The sequence below is a fragment of the Anolis carolinensis genome, chromosome 5 (genome assembly GCF_035594765.1).
Source record: "Anolis carolinensis isolate JA03-04 chromosome 5, rAnoCar3.1.pri, whole genome shotgun sequence".
Classification (NCBI taxonomy): Eukaryota; Metazoa; Chordata; class Lepidosauria; order Squamata; family Dactyloidae; genus Anolis; species Anolis carolinensis.
The window spans coordinates 192,547,990-192,564,045 of record NC_085845.1 but is presented as its reverse complement, the minus strand read 5'-3'; the positions used below and the strand labels follow the sequence as shown (position 1 = coordinate 192,564,045).

Here is a 16,056-nt window from a genome sequence, read left to right as displayed (position 1 = left end):
ATTATAGTAAAAAGGGAATAAAATTTCCAGAGGCATGTCTCTGAGGCATGAGTGGTTTGTGTTTGTTCTTCTCGCTTATATTTGTTGCAACTCTGCTGATACAGATATAGAACTGAAAGCAGTTTCATATGCCAACTTCCTTCTCAATGTAGAAATCCAGAGTTATCTCACTCTCATCTGATGGCTGTCCACTGTCCAGCCTTTCTTTGAAAACCTCCAGCAAGGAAAAGCTCATTAGATCACAGCTTGCGAAATATATTATATTGGCCCCCGTTTCCAAAATCTTTCAGCCAGAACATCAATTGGTCATTTTGTCTATGGAAGTTATAATCCAAGAAGATTTCTAGCCTTTTGTAGTCCAAAGTCAATTTCTGGCTTTGATCTAAACATTTTTTTATTGTTTAGCTGCTCTAATTATCAAAATATATCTCCAAATATGTTAAATTCCACTTTGCTATAACTAAAGATAACGATCTTTTGCTAGCAGGGGTGTATTTACATGGGATGCAAAATAAGATCACTGTCCCCAAATAAGAATTCTGTTCCTCCAGATGAAATTTCCTCTTGGTATCCAGATTTCTACATTGCAGAGAGTGAGACAATGAAAACTGTTCACACCAAGAACTCTCATATTTGTTGTGTTCACATTCTCTTGGTAACTTTCCCTGCCCCTTTTAACGTTGGCTGCTTAACCTATATATTTTGAAATTTTCAGCTGAAATTGCTGCAATGCCAGAAAGTTTGGGACAAAAAGAAAATTTCACTTAGGGGATCCGAATTCCTATTTGGGAGCAGTCCTTCCCATGCTACCTTCCTGTGCCCTGCTCTTTGAAGAAACATCATGTTCTAAATTTGCAGAATGAGCTACGGTTACTGGGACAGACATGATATAAGGGGGAAAGTGGGGGAGATGGTGAAATTATCCTTTGGTAAATAAAAAGAGGTAAATACTTTTACAGAGATATGCTGCACGTACAACTGAAAATCAGAGCTGCCTCCTAAAAATCCTGTAAATCTCTTGGGAAGACAGGTGGACAAATGTCAGCATGCTGGAAGAAGCAAAGACCACTAACATTGAAGCAATGATCCTACACCATCAACTCCACTGGACTGGCCACATTGTCTGAATGCCCAATCATAGTCTCCCACAGCAGTTACTATACTCCCAACTCAAGGATGGAAAACAGAATATTGGTGGACACGATGAGCTTAAAGTTAACCTTAAAAAATGTGGCATAGACACTAAGAACTGGGAAGCCCTGGCCCAGGACCTCTAGTTGGAGGTTAGCTGTGACCAGCAGTGCTGTGGAATTTGAAGAGGCGCGAATGGAGGGCGAAACAGAGAGATGTGCTAAGAGGAAGGTGTGTCAAGCCAACCCTGATCGGGACCACCTTCCACTTGGAAACTGATGTCCTCACTGTGGAAGAACATGCAGGTCAAGAATAGGGCTCTACAGTCAGCTACGTACCCACCGCCACGACACTACACTTGGAAGGCCATCATACTCGGACAAAGAGGGATCGCCTAAGTAAGCAAGCATGTACAACTTCCATATCTGTGAGAGACACATTCACATTTACACACACGCACATGTACACCTGAAACCATTGATGACAGCAAAACCATAGAACTGCACCAAGAGGTCAAAAATCTCTCAGTTGTGTGTGTGCATTTTTGGACCCTGCATTTTGGACTGTGGATATCAAATCCATACCTAAGAGGGCTGTACTGGTTATATGGAAGCAGATGAAAGGAGATTTGCTGTATACAATTAATATTGCGATTAAGTAATTAATGGTCTCCTTGGTCATTATTTTTATTTTTATTTACTTACTAGCTTGGAGACCCGGCAGTGCCCGGGTCATTTGAGAAAGGCATTGTGTGCCTGTGTTCCAAGTGTAGCCTATATCCAATGTCAGGTGGGTTCAGTGGGTGCGGGTGAGCTCCAACTCCCATATGCAAGTCCCATCGTCCAGTGTCCATCCCCCTCCAAACAGAGCCACTATGTAGAGTAGGTCATGGGGGCTCCATGTACCATGTTTGGTCTTGATCAGTCATTTGTGTGGGTCGCGGTGCTCTCAGGAAGTGAGTGAAGGTATTGGAAGTCCCATCGTCCATGGTCCATCGTCCTCCAAACTGCACCTGGGTGTAGAGTGAGTTCTGGGTGTTGTCTGTGTCAAGTTTGGTCTTGATGAGACATTGATGGGGGTGACAGTGGTCTCGGGAAGTGAGTGAACATACTGCAAGTCCCATCATCCAAGGTCCAAGCTCTTTCAAACCTCACTAAGATGTAGAGTGGGCCATGGTGGCTCTATGTGCCAAGTTTGGTCTTGATCAGTCATTGGTGGGGGTCACAGTAGTCCCAGGAAGTGAGTGAAGATAGTGCAGTCCCATCATCCACGGTCTCTCCTCCCCCAAACTGCACCAGGATGTAAAGTGGGCTACCCTGCACGTGCGTGTCAAGTTTGATACAGTTTTGTCATTCACGGGCATCACAGTGGTTTGTGGGAGGTGAATTGGATGAAGGTACTGCAAATCCCATAATCCTTGGTCCATCCTCCGTCAAACTGCTGCAGCATGTGAAGTGTGTCGTTTGGGATATGTGTGCCTGGTTTGGTTCAGTTCTGTGATTTGTGGCAGTTGCTGTGGTCTCAAGAAGTGAGGGAAGGTACTGCAAATCCCATCATCCTTGGTCCATCCTGCCCCAATATACATCAGGACGTAAAGGGGTCCACAGGAGTTCTGTGTGCCAAGTTTGGTCCATTTCTATCATTGGTGGGCATTGCAGTAGTCTGTGGGAGTTAAAGTGTTTTAAAGTACTGCAAATCCCATCATCTGTGGTCCATCCTCCCCCAAATGGCAGCAGGTCATAAAGTGCATCGTGGGGGTTAAATGTGTCAAGTTTGGTGAAGATCCGTCATTCCTGTTGGTCTCAGTGGCTTGGGATAGTGGCGGCCAATCAAATCGCGAGCACATATTCCGCCAGGCCAATCAAAACGCTGATACATACTCCGATTTCACTTTTATTATATATATATAGATAATGCCTTTTAAATTTATTTGTGTGTTTTTGTATTTGATATTATTGTATGTTGGTTTTATAGCTGTAAGCCGCCCCGAGTCCCTCTGGGGAGATGGTGGCGGGGTACAAAAATAAAATTATTATTATTATTATTATTATTATTATTGACACAACGACGTTGTATGACACAGCAAACAAGATAGTCATGCTGGATTTCGTTTCACAAAACCACAAGTCGAACACTTCCCAAGTGTCTTGGACTGTGTGATGTATTTTCGGATGATTCCCCCCCCCCCCCCCCGCAGGTGCCACCTTGACGTGGTGGGGGGGCTTAACTGCTCCAATGATGACTGAGGGCTGTGCTGGCGGTAGTGTAACTACCTGCAGGTCCAACCAAGCCAGAGAGGCCTCAGCTGAGGAGCAGAACTAAGAGCACCTAACCCATTAGCATTATGGAGAATCAAACCCAAACGAAGTCTATATGGGCTCGGTCGTCGCCCAGGATAAAAAGGACCGCGGTGGATGCTGTTGATTCTGGACATCCATCGACAAGTGGGCTACGGAATCATCAAAACCCAAATGAACAGTCACAGAAGCGGCAGAAATATACAATGCCAGAAAACCGCACAATTATTATTATTATTATTATTATTATTATTATTATTATTATTATTATTATTATTATTATTATCCCCTACTCAATCCTCTGTACATCCCCATTCTCAAAACATACTTTATTTCAGCCACTTCCCAGTTTGAAAAGGGTGTGCCATTAGTTCCATCCACACCAGAAGAAAGGATGCAACAGAGGGCTGCATAAGAATGTCCTCCATCCCTTCCACGGTTGCCTAGCCTTCTCTAGAGGCAAAACCTTATCTACTGTATCTCCAATATACCTAACGGATTCAATCTCAAAGGTAGTATTAATTACTGGGGAATATAAACACCACGTTGCTGTTGTCCTCGTATGAGCTTCCCTGGAAGCATCTGTTGGGTCACTATGAAAAGGGGATGCTGGACTAGGTAGGCCTTTTGTCTCAGCACAATTCTTCTTCAGTTCTGAAGAAGCTACACATCCTTAAGCCTCAGCGAGTACTTTTAAATTTGAAATACAACTGGAAAGAATTGTGCGTGTGTAACAAAAAAAAAAAAAACCACCCTATTATGGAACTGGCTGATAGCTCAGTTAGCTGACAATTGTCAGGGCCAGTAGCTGTATCAAATCAAACTCTCAAAGGGGCTGCTGGTTATGTGTGACTCATCCCAGTAGGCAAGAGTGCTCTGGGGCACTCAGGTTCGATTTCCCAGCATCGCTGGGGGTAGGTTTAGGAGCAATAAGCTCCTTGAGTTCTGCATTTGATACACGGAGCCAAAGTGGTATTCTTGCAGTCTCGGGCCTCCCGTGCAGATGGAAAAAACAGCAGGGGATTAGTAAGGGAGAAAGTGATTGTCCTTGAGTTGCTGGAAATAGCCAATATTAATGGATTCCATCGTGGATTACCTGTGGGCTTCCATCTACACTGAGACCAATATAAAAATAGAAGAAGACGGAAAGAGACAGAAAGAGGCAGAAGAGGAAATGCTGTCAGAAATGTTAGAGAAGGGCCTCTTCAGACTGTCAAAAGGCATATGCTGTCTGCAGGCTGAGAAACATAAGAGCACACATGCACTTTGAAGCATTAAGAAAGAGAACATGGGGAGGCTTTCGATCACCAGACAAGCGAGAGAGAGAGAGAGAAGGTTGGTGTGGGGTGGGATGGTAGGTAGGGAGCTTAGCTAAAACCAAAGAAAAATATTTTTTGCATCCCAAGTTGAGGCAAAAGTAAACAGCACAGGAGATGAAATATTTCAGCTTCTTTGAATATCTCAGAAACACAGAGTTGGAAGGGACCACAAGGGCCATCCAGTCCAGCCCTATTCTGCCATGCAGGAATATACACTCAAAGAACTCCCAAGAGATGGCCATCCAGTTTTTAAAAAACCTTCTTGTCAATTTCCTTCTTTAATTGTGGTCCCCAAAACATGACACAATATTCTAGGTAAGGTCTAACCAAAGCAGAATACAGTGATACTATTCCTTCCCTCAATCTAGATTAGTGGTTCCCAACCTTTTTTTGACCAGGGACCACTTTGCCCAAGGTTCACTGTCCAACATTAGTACCAAAGGGGTTACAAATCAGTTTTTGGTCAACTTTAGGTTTGGTTTGGTAATTTGGGGTGCCGATTCAGAAAATAGCATTGGATAGACCACATCTGCTCGAATTTCTGATACAAAACATATGCTATCCGGTAGTTGGCATCTTCCTGGCCACAAAAAAACATATTTAATAATCTACAGCTGATGTGGTCTATTCAATGCAATGGTCGACTCTGCAGAAAGGAACAGAAATAAAATAAATAAATGAAGAGGAAGGAGGTTCACGGACCGGATTTTCGTTCTCATGGCCCACTGCTGTGCCACGGTCCACAGGTTGAGAACCATCGATCTAGATACTGATGTAGCCGCCTTGAATTGCATTGGCTATTTAAGCAGTCACATCTCATTGTTGACCAATATTCAGCTTGTGTAGTACAACTTATACTTTGCCTTGATATCATTATAGTGTTGTTTCCCCCACCTCCACCAGTACTAATCAATCATTTACAACAGACACCACATTTTCAAACACAAAGTGAATTTTAACTAGGAAGTTCCCACTCAATTAATGGGGAGCATGTGGCACCTTCAGATGTTGCAGGACCAATGCTCACATTGATTGGGAATGTGTACTAAATTACACGCAATATGGTAAATGTACAAATACATATAGAAGTATTTTTAGAAATGCTGAAAGGAAAATAACATCTTGCAACCTTGTGCAAACAAAAGATGGGATAGATAGGGACATGGAGTGGAGTCTGTGAAACACATAGAAATCTAGCCTGGTTTCCACAATACTAATGTCACCACAATGGCCCATTTTCTGGGATCTGATCAACTTGCCAGTTGTTGACCTTAAGCATACCCCCAACTCTGAAAATAACCAGAAAAAGGCAACGGTTGTGAAAGGAAAGAGACACAACTACTATTTAGTCATTTCTTCTATTTCCCAATTCTGAACCAGTCTCTAGCTATCGCATCACTGGGTAACTTTGCTGATACAAATGCATTCTGTCTCCATATACAAAACATGGGCAAAGGAGACATGGAATACAATGAGACAAGACACATTTTGGAAACAGCAGATGTAATACATAGGTTTAGATAAGGACTGGTTTTCTTCCCTTCTGAGAGGAAAAAAGGAGGAGAAAACAACCATTGCCCACCTTAACGTTTCAATTAATTGCAAAATATTGCTGATCTCAAAACTTGGAAATTATCCAAGTAGCAGAGTCACTATGAATGGTAACCTAGTTGACCTAAACCAGTGGTTCTCAACCTGGGGTTCCCAGATGTTTTTGGCCTTCAACTTCCAGAAATCCTAACAGCTGGTAAACTGGCTGGGATTTCCTGGAGTTGTAGGCCAAAAACAACTGGGGACCCCAGGTTGAGAACCACTGATCTGAGCAATGTTTTTCAAACTGTAAGCCGCTCTGAGTCCCTTTTGTGTGAGAAGAGCGGGGTAGAAATATAGTAAATAAATAAATACGTACATTTTAAGTGACCTTGAATAACTTTGTAAGGCATTTTCAAAGTCTTTTCAATGGAATTTTTCACATTTTTTCTCATCATTCATAAGGTTTCCTTACCCGCTCAAATATATATATATGTGTGTGTGTGTGTGATGGGAAATAACATAGCACAATAACTAGCATCCCACACAGAATATAATATAAACTGAAACAAAGTCCAGTAGGTCCTCCACATTTGTGGGTTTAACTCCTGCAGATTTAATTATCCATGCCTTTAATACATTCTGCTCCTCCAGGTGTTTGGGACTTCACCTCCTGGTATTACCAGGTGTTAGGAATTGAGCTGAATGGGTGCTGAAATTGAAAACACCTGGAGGAGCAGAGTTTGAGAAATGCTGCTCTAAAGGACAAAAGGGTTTGGTTTTTTTTAAAGGAGAGAATGCTTCTGGAATATGGCCATACAGCCCAGAAAATTCACAGCAACCCATTCTATGAATAGTTTAATAAAAATAAAACAAAACACACATGATCCAATAAACTTATGGAAGACATGTGATTACAGTTTGCACACATAAACATTGCATGAAGGCCCTAAAAGAAATTCTTAGAGAGACCATTGAATCTCACTATATAGATATCAGAAATAGGCTAGGATTTTGATCTAACTTTCCAAGATTCACAATTTTTTTCATGTGGCAGAAAGTGAAACTGACCGATTCTGCCTCTCAGGTATTGTGAGGTTAGCTATAAAACATCTGATGTGCATTCAACAATATTTGTGGGACAGAATTACAGTTGCCTCCTCTTCTTATCTAACAAACATCCTAGCTTTAACACACACATGATGGGCAGAAATAATATGATCCTTTCATGTCAGGAACAGACAACTCTTGAATTTTGTCAGGACTGTATTTATTTGTTTATTTATTTATTTATTTACAAAAGGGAAGCATACCAAAGTTCACAGATTTCTTCATAAATTCAACAGAAATAACTTTAGGTTATTTTTTTAATGTGTAAATCAGGCAGGTTCTTTAATTATTTACAGATTTACTGCACAATGAAGTGTAGTTCAGCCCATGTTCAGTCTTTTAAGATGTCAGAGGTTTATGTGTGTGATGGGACAATAGACAATATAATCAGCTGAACTGTTTAATATTGTCTAATAATGGTCATGAATACATAAAGTAGTTATTCTACAAGAAGAAACACAAGAAGTTTACTATCAAAAGCTCTGTTATCCTTTTTTATTTCAAAAAGGAACGAATTAACTGCTCTCATAAGACAATGAAACTGTCATGCAATGAATTATTATAACTTTTGATGCAAGGAAAGATTTTGATAAATGTGAACAACTCAACTGAACAATTTACTTGTGTAAGATTACGGTCTAAGGAGAAAGATGAAATTAAAACACAAAAAAGCAACCTTATGGTTATGTTGTTGTTGCTGTTGTCTATCTTAAAAGAAGTTCCTAACCTCTGACAACCCTAATGTGAATCTATCCCTAGTTTTTTGGGGTTTTTTGGCAAGATTTCTTCAGAAGAGGACGATCACCGCCTTCCTAAAACAAGAACTAACACCTCCCAACAAAGGATTCCCCCAGGCAGGAAGCAGCCAGACTTTGGAGTTTAAAGGCCATTCAATGCTAATCAAGGTGGCCAACTGTGACATTCATACTTGCCTCGGGCAGAAAAGAGTTCTTTCTCCCACCCTGAACATTCCACCCTGGACATAAACCCCACTTGCCTAGCTTCCAACAGACCTCACAACCTCTAAGGATGCCTGCCATAGATGTGGGCAAAACATCAGGTGAGAATGCTTCTGGAACATGGCCATACAGCCCAGAAAACTCACAGCCATTGATCCCATGGCTACCAGGAGGGTTTCTTGGCTGAGTGTGATTTGAAGCCTGATCTCTAGGTGCCCTGTATAAAATCCACATCGAACTGTATTATATGGCAGTGTGGGCTCAGATAACCCAGTTCAAAACAGATATTGTGGACTATCTAATGGCTGTGTTATGTTGGCATGCCTCCTTTACCAAAACAACTTCGAAACCATGCTGGCAACCTGAGAAACCACACAGTAACCCAAAATGATTTTACTTGAAACTATTGATATTGATATCTCATAAATACTATAACCAGTCTACAAAAAGGATCAGTGGAGTTCCTAGAATTCCACGCACACTATAGAAACAAGGCAGTTTACATTTCGGGCAGAAGCGTTAATGAGGGATGCCAACACACATCTCCCATGAGTTTGTATATCCAGTATTCATGTTCAAATTATGTAGTATTATCAAAACACAGCCAATTAAATGCTGCTTTTCTTAGGAAAGAACAGAGCACTTAGCTGTAACCCTGCTGAATATTGCCTCATGAACAACATCATGGGCATGTTTTCCTTTTTTCCACCCTGCAATTTTATACTATAGTAAATGCAAACTTACTGTCCATGTCTACAATTTTGTTAGGTAGTTGTTAACAGAACCAAAAAGAGTCTTTAAAGGTTTTCAGTAGTCATAGTCCACAAAGGCGCGTTCTGTAATAAATGTACTGCACCATATGATTATTTGACTATAACTTGTCCATCAAATGCACTGATATAACTACAGTTATGACTCCAAGTATTTTCGGGACCAGTTTCCACATCTGGTTAACTTTATCCTCTTTAAGCATTTTCAAAATCCTCCAGCATGGTGCTATGGTAGTCTTGGGTCAGAAGTCCTTAATTTCAATAGGGTTCACTATTATCCGCAGTTTCATGTATTCATGCAATGTCTGGAAATGTGTGTATGTTTCATATACACTTTATACACATTACATGAAGGTAATTTTATACATATTTGAAATACATTTATGTACATCAGAAACCATCAGAAAGAATAAGGTATCACTGTCTCAGGCCCCTTCCACACAGCTGAACAAAATCTCACATTTTCTGCTTTGAACTGGAATATATGGCAGCGTGGACTCAGATAACCCAGTTCAAAACAGATATTGTGGGATTTTCTGCCTTGATATTCTGGTTTATATGGCTGTGTGGAAGGACCCTCAGACACCCATGAGGACAATTTAGAACTTTGGATATCACATTTCTGAATAAAGGATGGTATACCTGCAACAGACTTTTTGGGGCAGTTTTAATCCCAGATATTTTTGCACTGTAACAACAACAACAACCTAGTAGATGGCTGATCCTTAGTGACATTGTTTACAATTCTTCCTATAATGATGTTTAAAAAAAAAAAACAGCTTAGGAGATCTAGTTCTGTGTGATTACTGCAACATAGAAAAGGTAAAGGTTTTCCACTGACATTAAGTCTAGTTCGACTCTGGGAGTTAGTACTCACCTCCATTTCTAAGCCAAAGAACCAGCGTTGTCTGTAGACACCTCCAAGGGCAGGTTTCCGGCATGATTGCATGGAGCACCATTACCTTCCTGCCAGAGCAGTACCTATTGATCTACACACATTTGTATGTTTTTGAACTGCTAGGTTAACAGAAGTTGGGACTAACAACGGGAGCTCATCCTGCTCCCGGATTTGAACTGCCGACCTTTCAGTCAACAAGTTTAGCAGCTCAGCGGTTTAACTCACTGCACCACTGGGGGCTGCAGCATATTTTAACAAAAACATCCCATTTGCTTTGTCAATGACGACAACAACAACAACAACAACAACAACAACAACTTTATTTTCGTATCCCGCCTCCATCTCCCCGAAGAGACTCGGGGTGGTTAACATTGGGCCAGGCCCAGGCAATTACAATAAAACAAAATAAAATACATACATGAGATGAGTCATCAACAGGTAAAAATACTAACACAGTAACATAATAAAACAGTCAAATAGTAGCAATAACATAACAAAACATAGTATAAAAACAAAACAGGAATTAAACTGGGGCAAACTGGGCAAAAGTACAAGGAGTGAAAATTATAAATCCCGTGGGTGAGGTAAAGTGCTGCATTTAGTGAAAGACTTGGGGTTGGATAGACGATGAAGTTATTCTCAACTGAGGGATGGATAAAGTGCATCAGATAGACAATTGACACTGAGAGGGACCTGTCATAAGGATTAATTATTCATTCTTCAAAAGCACACTAGAAAAGCCAATAGAGTTCCTTAAACAGGGGCATTGTCAAGGGAAACTTTCCTTCCACCCCAACTCCCCAAAACTAACATGGACACAGCCTGGCATTCTTTCATCAAGTAATGAATCTGGAGATGAAATATACCTTTTCCCTGGAATTTAAAAAGGGACTTTGCCTAGGGAAAGAAATCAGTGTAAAACATTTCTTATTGACTTCAGCAAGGCTTCAGGCAGAAGCTATATTTAAATCAGCTGGCAAGTGGGTGGGAAAAGAAAACTTTTATTAAACACTAGAAGAGAGCTGAACAATAAGCCCAGATGAAAAACCGAGCTGGAGCTGTCAAAGCTGTATTTATTAGACTGTTGTGCACCCCACAATTGAAAAGATGCCTTGAGGACACACACAAATCTGGGATGATTTAGATAGCCTTCTTCCTCAGTTTGTCTCCATCATCTCATGTTCAGCGATATATATCATCTGAACATGGAGGTTTTATTTTGTCAGTCGTACCTAATAATAAGCGCATTGATGGCCTTATCTTCCAAGATTTCTCAGCATTTCTTGAAAAGTCTGCATAATTCCAGCCAGCAAACCCACCAAACAGTCACAAAACTTTCAAAAACTTCCTCACTAGTTTTGCTTTTCAGTTGGCTTTAATAAGAAGACCCTGGTTTTTTTCTTGCTACTGTTTCTGTTTGTCCCCTTCCCTTGCCCTTATAATGACTAACACAGCTGTCTGCATTTTAATATCTACAGTATGTAAAACTCTTCCTGATTTGTATTTTTCTGGGGTGGGAGTAGAGAAAGTCTAACTTATTTTTAACATCTCCAAAACATGAAACCAGAGAAAGGTTTTAGTGAACCAGCCCTCCCGAAAGACAATTTTCACATCAGAACATTTGCCAAACAAATTTGCAGAAAGTGTTCGGTTATTTTTTTTAAAAAAAATAGCAACTTCTGCCAACCGATCTCTTCTGTGGCTAAGAGATGCCTGTCACAAGAAAGCAAATACCTAAGTAAATAAATACATAAACACAATCCCAGGAGAATCCTAGGGATGAAACTTATTTATGAGCAACAAGGAAACGCATGGCTCTTGTCTCTGGCTGATTCCCACACTCCTTTGAGCTAAAAATCCCACAGATTTCTATTGGTTCTGCCCTTGGCCAGAGCACAGAGTTGAACGTAAATCCCAAGAGGGAGATCTGTTCATGTTCCTCTTGACAAACAAGCCCAGTTATTCTAGGATCCCAAGTCATATGTTAGAATAAAATCCACCCCTTTAAAAAGTTCGCTCTGGCTATTCTGCAAGTCACAGTTTAGCTGTGTATGTATTGATTCAGAAGCCCTTATTATTATTATTTTACTTTTTCTTCTTTCCCCCCACCCTATGAAATTTGCTGCTCGTAGAAGGAATAACAGCTGCAAAAAGACTGTCTGGGACAGTCCTTTCTCACACAGCCAAATGGTTTTTGGTTTGAATTTCTTATTCCTTTTTTTTCTCTTTTTTACATGGAAGAATGAGAAGAGTTTTTGTGCAAAATTTGGAAGGAAAACCATGCCTAGCTGGAAAGTATGTAAACAATGCCTTCCCTCTACTGTTGCTCATCTCTGAATGGCTGTGTCCAGTGGATCAATACTCTGGAAAATGCAGCCAGACAAAGCCCAGACACTGAAATGAGAAAGAAATACTGTGTGTTTTAAAACTGAATCCCTGCTCCTTGACTATTTAAAAAATCTCCTTACTAACTCAATAGAGACAGAAGTTGTCAACAACAACAAGAACAACCACGAGAACAAGAGGAAAAAATATTTTCAATGTAAAGAGATGTTCCTTCCTCTCTCCCTTCCCCCTCCCATCACAGGCATACACAAACAAAGGCCAGGCAATTAAAATAATTTAATGCTTCCTGTCTGAAGGATCCCAAGGGATGGAAGCCCAGTCCAAGATCTAAGAGAGAGGAGGAGGGAGAGATCACACACACACACACACACACAAAACCCACCAGCAGACCCCTGCTCCCCTTTTTAGCAGGTCCCCATCCAGCCCTCAAACCCCAAACTGCTTAAGAAGCTCAACAGGGAAAACAAGAATCAGTGGTTCTTTCAGTCTCAGAAAAAAGCCAGTCTAACCCAGTAGAATCATAGAATAATAGAGTTAGAAGAAACCACATGGACCATCTAGTCCAACCTCATGCCATGCAGAAAAAGAACAATCAAAGCACCCCTGAAAGAAAGCCATCCAGCCTATCCTTCCAAGGAAGGAGCTTCCACCACAGTCTGAGGCCGAGAGTTCCACTGTGTTGTTGAAGGTTTTCATGGCCAGAATCACTGGGTTGATATGAGTTTTCCAGATTGTATAGCCATGTTCCAGAAGCATTCTTTCCTGACGTTTCACCCACATCGATGACAGGCATCCTTAGAGTTTGTGAAGTGTTGGAAACTAGGCAGGTGGGGTTTCTATATCTGTGGTATCTTCAGGGTGGGAGAAAGAACTCTTGTCTGCCTGAGGCAAGTGTGAATGTTTCAATTGGCCAGCTTGATTAGCACTGAATAGCCTGGAGGCTTAAAAGCATGGCTGCTTCCTGCCTGGGGGAATCCTTTGTTGGGAGGTGTTAACTGGCCCTGATTGTTTCTTGTTTGGAATTCCTCTGTCTTCTGAGTATTGTTCTTTATTTACTGTCCTGATTTTGATGTTTTTTTTTTTTTAAATACTGGTAGCCAAATCAAAACAGTAAATAAAGAACAGCACTCAGAAGGGGAATTCCAGCCAGGAAACAATCAGGGCCAGCTAACACCTCCCAACCAAGGATTCCCCCAGGCAGGAATCAGCCAGGCTTTAAAGCTGCAAGGCTTCAGTGCTAATCAAGGTGATTAATTGCAACATCCTCCCATGCTGGATATTATTCCACAAATATATAAATCTCACTTGCCTAGTTTCCAAGAAACCTCACAACCTCTGAGGATGCCTGTCATATGTGGGCAGAACTTCAGGAGATAATACTTCTGGAACATGGCCATACAGCCTAGAAAACTCACAGCAACCCAGAGAGTTCCAGTGTTGAACAGCTCTTAAGATCAGAAAACTCATAGAATCATAGAACTGGAAGAGATCTCATGGGACATCTAATCCAACCTCTGCCAAGAAGCAGGAATATCACATTCAAAGCACCCCCAACAGATGGCCATCCAGCCTCTGCTTGAAAGCCTCCAGAGAAGGTGCCTCCACCACACTCTGGGCAGAGAGTTCCATTGATAAACAGCTCTCACAGTTAAGAAGTTCTTCCTGATGTTCAGGTGGAATCTCTTTTCCTGTAGTCTGAAGCCATTGTCCTAGTCTCCAGGGCAGCAGAAAAACAAGCCCTATGACTTCCCTTCACATATTTATATATGGCTATCATGTCTCCACCCAGCCTTCTCTTCTGTAGGCTAAATTCAGTAGAATCTGAACCCCTTCAACATCAGGGTGGGAAAGAAAGGAAAGTGGTTTCTATCCGACCCAATAGAAATGCTCCTTTCAGCATCAGGAAACAGTTTCTACCCAACCTAGTATCCTTTCAGCATCAGAAAACAGCCAGGGGTTTCTACCCAACCCAGTACAATATCCCTGTTTCCAGTAAAGTCCAGCCCAAAGGATGTCCATGTGCGGAAGGAGGGAAAGAGGGAAGTGTTTGTCCTCGCCTATCTCTTTTTGGCACGCTTGTTTTGAAAAATTTCCCCGAGATTCCAGAGAGGGTTTGGGGAGGCAGCCCAAAGGGAGCTCCAAAGTTTCTTTCCCCTTCTTCTTTATCCAAGGGTGGCGGAGGGCTCGGTGCCCACCTCCCCATCATCAGCAGCAGCGAGGAGCCAGGCCAGGCAAAGTTTTTTTCGTGTCAGGAGCAACTTGAGTCGCTTCTGGAGTGAGAGAATTGGCCGTCTGCAAGGACGTTACCCAGAGGACGCCCGGATTTATTTATTTTTTATGTTTTTACCATCCTTGTGGGAGGCTTCTCTCATGTCCCTGAATGGAGCTGGAGCTGATAGAGGGAGCTCATCCGCACTCTCCCCGGATGGGATTCGAACCTGGCAGCTTCCAGGTCAGCAACCCAACCTTCAAGTCACTTAGTCCACTACACCACCTGGGGCCAAGCAATGGGTCCAGCGCGTTTTGTCTGGATGGATGGAGAGGGCGCGCCGTCGGGGCGCATCCTCGTCCCCAAAAGCACCCAAAGCCCTCTCCTCCTCGCCAGGCCCTCCCCAAAAAGAGCCCCACTCGCTCCCCCTCCCGAAGACCCACTCCTCCGCCCCTCCTTGCGCTCCGTGCCCCCACCGACCAGGATTCCCTTGCAGGCGTGTAAACAGTCAACAGTGCGCCGAGCCGGAGGAAGCGCGCTCGGGATGAGAAAGTGGGGAGGAGACAGGCGGAGAAGGAAGGGAGGAAAGAAAGAAGGAGGGGATCCCGGACCGGATCAGCCCCCACGGGAGCCCCACCGCCTTGTGCTTCCCCTCCCTCCGCCCCATTCTTCCCCCCCCCCCCCCCCCAAAAAAAGTTGCTCTGAAAGCGGACCTACCCGTGTTTCTCCTGGGATGGAGGAGAGAAGGAGGCGAAGAAGCCAAAGCAGAAGGAGGGAGAGAGAGGGAAGGAGGGAAGGAGGGAGGGGAGGAAGGTCTCCCCCCAGCCTCCCCCTTGCTCTCCCCCTCGGTCTGCCGGCGGATGGATTCCCTTGTTCTGCTCAAGGACGAGGATGCTTCCAGTTCCAGGAGGCGGATGGAGAGTGGAGACTGAGGCCAAGCGCGCGTGGACGAAGGAGGAAGGGGGTCCGAGGAGAGAGAGGGAGAGAGGGAGGAGGTGGTGTCGTGCGTGGGGGGGAAGGAGGGAGGCGAGGAAGCGCTCCAGCCCCAGGGCGAGTTCTCGGTGGGTCCGGCCGCAGGAGGAGCGTCTCCAAAGCGGCTCAGGAGGGAGGGCGCGTGGACTGCGAATCCGCGGTATTATCAATACGAAGGCAGAGGAGGGGGCTGTTCTGGGTGCCACTTCTCCGTGGAAAGCTCTAGGAGAGGGTCCTCTCTGAGCCTCGGCTGGGTGTGCAACCGGTGCGCCTCTGGAGATGTCTCCTGTGGAAAGGTGGGCGTGCGTGGGTCTGCTGCTTGGTCTTTGGGTTGGGTGTGTGTGTGTTTCCAGTGGCGTGTGATGTGGCTCATGTGTAGATTTATTTATTAATTAATCGTGTCAGAAGCCAACCGAGGGTACAGTTGCAGTGTATTCAACTCAGTGTTGTTGTACGTTTTCCGGACTATATGGCCATGTTCCAGAAGTATTCTCTCCTGACGTTTCGCCCACATC

The 16,056-nt window shown here is 43.1% G+C and overlaps 1 protein-coding gene across 1 annotated transcript in view; it reads right to left on the bottom strand.

Moving 5' to 3' along the window:
* sox5 (SRY-box transcription factor 5) overlaps positions 1–15,506 on the bottom strand; it is an 824,881-nt gene extending 809,375 nt beyond the window's left edge. The window contains exon 1 of the mRNA XM_062983191.1: positions 15,287–15,506. The gene's annotated coding sequence lies outside the window, so the exon portion shown is untranslated. The remainder of the gene's footprint in view (positions 1–15,286) is intronic.
* Positions 15,507–16,056: the final 550 nt, after the last annotated feature.